The 8,249-nt window shown below is 56.0% G+C and overlaps 1 long non-coding RNA gene across 2 annotated transcripts; it reads left to right on the forward strand.

Moving 5' to 3' along the window:
* The first annotated feature begins 1,179 nt into the window (after window positions 1-1,179).
* Window positions 1,180-5,467, forward strand: LOC309841127. Of its 2 annotated transcripts, none has more exons than XR_014298958.1 (3): window positions 1,180-1,995; window positions 4,122-4,396; window positions 5,370-5,467. It is a non-coding gene; the product is annotated as an uncharacterized lncRNA (long non-coding RNA). The 2 variants fall into 2 exon arrangements; XR_014298959.1 differs by having other exon boundaries at window positions 1,180-1,983.
* Window positions 5,468-8,249: the final 2,782 nt, after the last annotated feature.

The following is an 8,249-nucleotide window of genomic DNA, read 5'->3' on the forward strand; positions in this document are numbered from 1 at the left end:
GATGGCTTTGGATGTTTTGTTTTTGTTTTTTTCAGATACCGTTTTTATGGACTTTTAAGGTATATTGTTTTTTGGAGTGGGAGGAAAAAAATCATGTTATTAATTTGTTCACACAACAAGGACCAACTGAAGACAGCACGCTAGGCGCAGAGAATGAGAGCCTTTGAGGAGAGGACCCTCTAGCTTTGGTTATTGCACGAGGAATCCTCAAGCCAGTCTGAGCCTCAGCCCTGCTCATCGGTGACTGCACCCCTGCAGGCTAGATGCTGGGCCAGCATCACACTTGTCCGGTCCCCAGGCCGCTGCAGCTGGCCTCCTTCACCAGTGCCCACAGCCGCCGGCGTCAGGCGCTCTCTCTCCTCTGCATGCATGTAAATGACCACGCGGTCCCTCCAGACGCCCAAACCAAACACCTCGGGGCCAGTTTCTTTCTTTCCGCTCCAGCCCTGGCGTTCTGCAGGCCTTAGCTCCCGTGGCATCTTCCCGCGGGCCTCCTTCCAGACCCCGAGTTTAGTCTCCGACCCCTTGCCTGATTTCCTCTCCTGCAGCCCATCTCCACCTGACCCGGAGTGCTCGCGGACGGCCACTGCTCCCCTGGGCTCCACCTGTGACCTCGCCGGGGAGCGAAGGCCGGGCAGCCCTAGGCTCGAGCTCCGACTCTGCACCAACAGTCCGCACCGCACAGGCCAAGCGCCCGGCGGGAGGTTCTGAAAGTGTGTCCGGTGATACCCCTGGGGCCGAGGGCCGGGGACACTGGGGTGCCCCCACCTCGGGGACTGCGGGCGTCCCCTGGAGTCGGCCCCCGTGGCCCTGTCCCAGCCCCGCTCTTTCCTCGCCGCGACTTCGCGCCGCCGCGGGCCCCTGCGAGCGCGCAGCCTCCGCCTTCTTGGCAGGCGAAGCAGGCTTGTGCGAGCGGGTCTCGGCCTCCGCCAAACTGGCAGAAATCACTTCACAGCAGTGGAAAAGTACAAACGTTCTTTGATGCCGGAAAGTGGTGGCTTGGCCAAATACGTGCTCAGTGCGCCTGCGCAGCACGGTCCTGGGGGGAGGGTAGGGGGCGTCCTGCCTGCGGAGTTCACTGCGCCTGCGCAGAGCGACCTTCGGGGGCTGGCCTCCGGAGCTCGCTGCGCCTGCGCAGAACTGCCTGCGGGAGTCCTACCTGCGGCGTTCGCCGCGCTTGCGCTCGGGCTGCTCCGGCGGATCCTGCCTGTGGGGCCCACTGCGCCTGCTCTCAGACTGCGGCGACCCGTGGCCGCTAGGGTCAGGCCCCGAGGACAGCCAGTCCCACACGACGCGTGGACTGTGTTCCAAGGAAGTGTTTGAAACTCGGTTTAGCACCCAGATCCCTTTCCCCGTGGAAACAGTGTAGTAAGTGGAAGTCAAGTCAACGGGCTGCCCCCCCGCCCAGTCTGCTGAGCGCACGCGGCGCCGATGCCGGCCCGCGGTCCCCACCGGCGCCCGGTGCCCCCTGCTCCGCACGCAGCCGCGGCCGTGACCTCCCTGCGGCGACCCGTGTCGGCCTAGGACGCGGTGCCGCACGCCCGCCTCGACCCCCGGCCCCGCGTCACAGCAAGTCTGCATCCTGTCCTGCGGGCACGGCCTCCCCCTCTGCTTTCCCGCGTGTCCACTGCGGCCCGTGGCGGCACCCGCTCCGGCCGGCGCTCTGCTCCCGGCCCTGGGCTCCACCGGCCCTGCCGGTGCTTGGAGCCCCTGAGAACCCCCGGTCAGCCGAGGGTCCAGCCCCAGCAGCCGAAGCACTGAGCCCGGCTCCTCTGTGCCGTCCCCACGGCCCACCCTGCACGGCCGAGAGTCCGCGGGCCATGAAGACGGCAGATGCCCGGCCCGTGCTCCCAGAGCCCCCCTGGACCGAAACAGCTGCCTGATCAGAGAGCGCTCTCTTCGCCTAAGTGCGTCTAGGATGCCGTCCATGCAGGGACCAGGGCGTACTCACGGTTCCTGAGCGGGGCCTGGACGCCACTGAAGGTGTGATCTGAGGTGATGCTTGAAAGGCGCCTGCCTAGCCTGGTGGGAAGGGGTCCTAGGGGAGCGGCTCTGCAAGCGGAGAGGCGGTGTGTGCAAAGGCATGGGGGCCTGGGAGGGGAGGATGTTAGGGTTGCAAACAGTGTCCTCGGGTTTCAGGCCTGAGGGTTGCAGGTGGATGGAAAGGGGGAGACCAGGCCCAAAGGGCAGGGAAGCAGGAGAGGAGGCTGCTTTCTGTTAGCCTCACCCTGCTGCTGATTTGTGTCCCTCCCTGCAGGCCTTGTAGTTCATGATTTTAAAAATAGCTTTTATGATCTCCTAGGGATAAAATTTGGGAAAATGTAGGCAAAACTAAAACTCAAATCTAAAAAAATTTGCAAACACACTTATTTCCATACACTTGCTTTTAGTATTTTAATATTAAATCAAGCAACACAAGAAAGTGGGCTATGACTTTTCCCCCTTGATTCTCTAGGTTTCTGTGTAACGTAAACATTTAGAGAATCAGGTTCATGTACCTTTCTAATTTAAAAAAGTTTACATTTTGTTAATTAAAAAAACAAACAGAGGCCTACATGTTCAAGGTTGAAAGCTGATTTCCCTGTTCACTTCATTTTCCTAGGAATTTATTGCACAGTAAATTAGTTCATTGCAAACCTTCCAGCAATGTTTTAATCTATTATAGATTACTTAAAAAAAAAAAAACCGAAAACACAAATTTGAGTTTTCCCCCTTGAACAATGAGTGGTTTATTTTAAAGTAGGTGAAAGGTAACGTGAAGGGGAAAAAAAACTCCAGCTTCACAGATGTATGGTTTAAAGTTTGCCAAGTACTTAGTGGAGGGTTACACTGACTTCAAAGGGCTGGAAAGTGTAATGTAACATGAGAACGGGAAGGTCCTGTTTCTTTCTCGGCCTGCTCTCTCTGGTTCCTGCAAAACGTCAACATCAGAGCAAGGATTTTGAGAAATCGCATCCCCTGGTGGAGAAGCAAGTGAGCGGAAGGGGGCCGTGCAGTGCGTGCTGCGTGAACGCCACTGTATCTGCAGTCAGGGTGCTCTGTCCTCCGACAGGAGCTTTCTGATCGCGGGTGCGGGAGAGTCTGTCTGTGCTCTACACGACTGTATTGCGAGAGCGGCAGTCCCAAGCCCGTGAGGGCGGACAGAGTGAGCATTTCTCACTGGGTTGAATGCTCATTGGTGTGTTTTATGTACCTTACAAAAGTCTGACTAAGTAAGAGTCAATGATAAAAAACTTGATACCCCTCTTTAGTGGTCAGCTATCAGCCAAGCCTCGATCCTTTCCCTTTATGTGTTCGGGCTTGAAAATCTCAGCAGGGAGAGGGCCTTAGGTTCCGAGTCTTTGCTGGCAGCATTCTGATCAGTCGCTGTGTTTCCTGAGATAGGGTTTGTAGCTGGAGATCAGGAGTGCAAGAGCACCTTGTCCCCAAAGAGACCAGACTAGGGCCCTCGCTGCTGACAGAGTCTGAAGACAGAGAGACAGGAAAGGGGTCTATCTCAGTGAGGCGGAGATGGAAAGAAGGTGTGCTGGTGTCTCCGAATCATACAAAAGACATCTGGGTTAGATCACGACAGTGTGGGTAGAGGTTGGCGGGTCCCCGCAGGTGGGTAGCGAAGGTCAGGTTGCTGGTGGTCGCTGGTGTCAGGACAGTCTCCCCTGCTTGCAGGGTGGTCTGTGTGCTTACTACGGGGCGCCTGGCATAATGGAGGCAGTTGAAGTCCCGGTTCAGGCTCAGCATGTTGGGGGGAAGGAAGCAGGATCAGCTGCCCCCAAACCTGCTTCTCTGGCATCAGCATTTTCTCGAGCTGATGGTTTTGAGAAACAGCAGATGCAGAAGTTAGACTCTGGCGAGGGACCTTGACATTTATAAAGGAAATCTCTGTCCACTCCAGGAAGCCAAAGGGGGACTCCATCACAGGATGGTGTCTAAGGAGGAGGACAGATGTCCCCCGCAGCCCCACACACACCTTCTCCATCTGTCCTGAAGGTGGTGTTTTGGCCGGTGGCTCAGGCCACCTCAGGGACTGACTTACTTCTCCTGGGTATCTGTCTCCCTGGATGCACCAAGTGTACATGTCGGTAAACTTTGTGCTTTTCTCATTAATCCATCTTTTATTACAGGATGTGTCAGTCGAGAACTCAGAAGAGTGGAGGGAAAGCTATTTGTCCTTTTCCACAAGGTGGAGAGGAGGCACCTGCTCCCCTGTCTGTGCTCATCTCATGGGGCGGAAGCGAGCCTTGACCAGAGCCTCTGCCTGGGGCTGCGTGCGCCTCTTCTCCTGGCTGAGGGACATGGCTTCCTATCGAATGTGATTTCAGGACTGGGAACCTACCTGAGGTTGCTGGAAGACCCGGTTCCCCCACCTGCTGGCTACCTCGGGGTGGGAGCCCCAGAGGTAAATCTTCATTCCTTCTGCTAAAGTGCACACACGCCCAACAGTATCCTAACATTGTTTGCTTTTATAAGTCATTTACACCATCATGAGAGCGAGGTTCTGCTTTACTGTGAGCACAGATTTAAAGGAAAAATGGGAGACGATGAGGCATGAGGGAATTTAGATTTTGGCGGGAGAGGGAAAGGGGCCAGGCCTGTTTGGAGCAGTGATAATAGTAAGAGGATGCCAGGTGGAGAGGAAGAAGGCAGGGGACCATGTTTCAGACGATGGTAAGTGCAATTTTGGCTGAGGTCAGGCTGCCTGCAAATGCTTCCGTTCCACAGAAGACAGTGCATTTAGAGTATCTTCTGGAGAAGGAATGATAATTCGATTTTCAAAAATTTTAGAGAGGAAAATAAAAACCAATATTAGAAAAATATAGGCCACTTTTCCTAATAATTCTGTTGTCAAGGCAGAATTAGATTTCATTTTTCTAGCAAGAAGTAATTATAATGGAGCTGTGTCTAAAAATGTGATTTTTCTTCCGAGCCATTTTTGGTCTCAAATACATTTTGGAAATGTGATTTACAACCACCTTTTCTGGTGATCAGGATGCTAGCTGTGTGACTTTAAGCTGTGAGTTAAAAAGATATGTACCGATTACAAAAAAAGGAAAAAAAGGATAAATGTACATTTGTTTAAAGCCGGGGTTGGTGGGGTACAGCCTGCAGGTCAGATCCAGTCCTCCCTCTGTCTGTGTGTGGCCGGTGAGTTCAAAATGGTTCACACTTCAAATGGTTGAAAAAAATAAAAATAGCTAACATTTTATGATATGTAAGAAGAGTATTAAATTGAAATGTAGTAACTTGGCTTTGCTCATTTGTTTATAAGTATGTGTTTCCGGCTGCTGGTAAGCTAGAGTGGCAAATCAAAGAGCTGCAGCAGAACATTTGGTCCATGAAGCCTAAAGTATGTATTATTTGGTCCTTTACAGAAAATGTGTACCAGCCTCTAGTGTACAGTATTTGTTCCTAAAGTGTGTTCCGTGGAACCATCTCCTCAGCTACTCTGCATCCGAAAAGGCTTCCATGGTGAGGTGAGTCCGGCAGAGTCTGTCTGCCACAGTTCACGTTTTCAAGGACCTGAGGAGTCCTGCAGTGAGCAGCCAGTTTCCAAGGTGTATTTGACTTCAGCACAGTCTCCACTCCCTTTACGCCTGCGACCCACCATTGGGCCAAGAGAAACTCCCGCAGGAGCTTCCAGGGAGGACCTTTGTCAGGTGGGAGTGTTTTCCAGCAAGGTTGCAGCCTGTCCTCGGGCTGGATGTGCTGCTGCAGTCCCCATAACTCTGCGAAGGCGTGTGGAGATGGTCTTGTCCAGTCACCTCCCATTCCGGATCAGGAGCTGGGGGTGGATCATGGCCCCTCACTTGCCGTCTCTCCTGCTGGTGGGGCTCCCGTCCAGTGGTTTTGCTTCCTCCGGACATTGGCCCAGATGTCACCTTCCCTCTGGGGGCTTCCTGGCTACCCGGACAGGAACTCGAGCCTGTCTTCTGTCTTCCCAGCACTGTCCAGCCACGTCTGAGCTGCTTCTGTCCGCAGCACTATAGGCTAACACGCCCCACGCTGTCGGCCTCATCAGGACACCAGCCTTCTGGGGGCTTGTGGGCTGTCGTATGACGGCCCGGGCGAGTGCGAGGCCTGTCCGCGCTGCATCTAGTAGGGATATTGTGCTGGTTGCCTCTGTGCTCTGGCGGGAAAGCAGGTAAGAATGGGTGTCCTGGGTGTTCGGGGGCAGACCCCGAGGCTGGCACTGAGCAGGGGCTGTAGTTTGCGCTGGCGTCAGCTGGAGCCCAGCGACAGACACGGAGCTTGGGTGCATTTTATCATCGTTGTACGATCCAGAGGCCCAGGGTGACAGGGCAAGGCCCCAGCCTCCAGGGACCTGAGCCCCTCTGACCCCGCTGCAGCGGCGTCCTGAGAGCACGGTTCCTGCCCCAGCCTCTGCTGGCCGCGGGGTTCCCGGGCCGTACCTCTCTGTTGCCAGCGGGGGGACAGGGCAGTCTCCCCTGCAGTCTTCTCTCCCCGGCCTCTCTCTCCCCGGCTCGGAATCGTCGTGTCTGCGATGGGCCCGCCCAGTGAAAACTTTCCAGGAGCATGCGTTTCAGGCAGGTCACTAGCCGTGTCTGACACAGGGACTGTGTGACTCTGGGCTGATAACAGAGGTGATCTGGACAAGTCCACTGGTCCCTGAGGGTCGTGGTGACAAAGCGCCCAGGGCAGAATGGCTCACCGCCAGGAACCGCTCTGTCTGTCACCCAGGAAGGCAGCGTGAGCAGGGCGTGGGTCCCTGTGCTGGGGGCCGTGAGCGAGACACCCCACGTTCTCTCCCAGCATCTGAGGGGCACTGCTCAGGGGCACTGAGGGAACATTCCCTCCAGCCGCGGGGGCCCCCGGCTGGATGTGTGACAGACGAGAGCGAAGGGAAGCTGCTAAAGGTGCGGAGTATAAGTTGTGTGGGACATGGGAGTCTTTGTGGGCAAGTGAATGTCCAAGGACGCCGTTAGACGCGTCTGATGAGGCAGAGAGATAACAGAGGCCAGGGGTGAGCTACGGGGTGCTCAGCGAGACCTGGTGGCCCTCTATCCTGGGAGATGAGGCACCTCCTTCCCCCCAGTCTGGCGAGGGCTCCTCTCCCAGCACAGCCCTGTGAGCTGCTGTGCAGGAAGCGGGTGCACTGGACACATGGGCTCTGTGACCTTCCTGCCCCTGCTATTGCAGCCCCTTCTCCTTCTAAGGTGCGCTCTGCCTGGGGACCATGGGGCTCGCTGTCCCAGGCTGGCAGGCCCATCGCGGCTGTCTGCCTTGTCTCTGCGTCCTTGCATTGAGGGCCCGCTGCAGTCCTTGCCTTCCTTACCCTGCGGGAGCCCCGTGTCCACAGTGGCTCATAGTCCAAGGTTTGCCGCGCTGCGTTGGGTTCCTGTGACAGGAAGGATCTCGGGCTTGGGGAGCCAGCACGGCCTGTGCTGCCGGAACACAGATCATTGTGTCCAGAGGCAAGTGTGAGGCTCTGTACACACTGTAGGACTCTTTCCAGAAGTTTGGGTATGGAAAGAGAGTTCTTTTTCTGCCTTCTTTATGCTTGTTTTTAGGTAGTGTCACGGTCACATGGTCAGTGACACTTAGTTCCGGCGCAGGTGGAGCCTCAGGGTTAAACCAGGGAGCACTAGTCTTGGACTTGAGAACTCGTGCACCTGTCTGTGCCTTAGGAGGGGGTGTTGGAAAATCAGCGCAGGTGTCCATGACGGGCAGGGGCCTTGGGGTCAGACGCCGGGCTGGGAGCCGCCCACACCCGGCCCCGCTGTGGGATGGCCCCAAAGCCAGGCTGGCCGGTCGGAGGAGCAGCCCCACCCCCCGGCTGTCCTATCCTCCCTTAGAGAACATGAAATTGGAACCACTGAAGCGGCAAGGGGGTCACTGGAGCTGAGCCTTGTTCGCAGCTTTGGTCCTGTCTGCTGCGCGCTGTCCTGCGTGCCTTGCGGTGGTTTGTCGCGCAAATGCAGCTCACTTTCTGCAGCCCTAGGAACCTCACTCGGTGCTGGGTTCCGAGGAGATGACATCCACATACAGAGGGTGGTGTGGGGCCGTGAGTGCGCTCAGTGTGCCGGGTGCCCTCCAGGTACAGCGATGTGGGGCTCTGAGCCCTGGGGGGGCTCATGGCCAGCCCAGGCTCCCACGGAAGGCTGGCACTGACTCTGACCTGCACGTTCTTCTCACCATCTGTTCTTTGCCTTGAAAAATCTGTGGCCCCAAACCGGGGGAACACAAAGCAGAATGGAAGCCAACATGACCAGATTTTGTAGTGAAAATCCATA

The sequence above is a fragment of the Mustela nivalis genome (assembly GCF_964662115.1).
Source record: "Mustela nivalis genome assembly, chromosome: 9".
NCBI classification, from domain to species: domain Eukaryota; kingdom Metazoa; phylum Chordata; class Mammalia; order Carnivora; family Mustelidae; genus Mustela; species Mustela nivalis.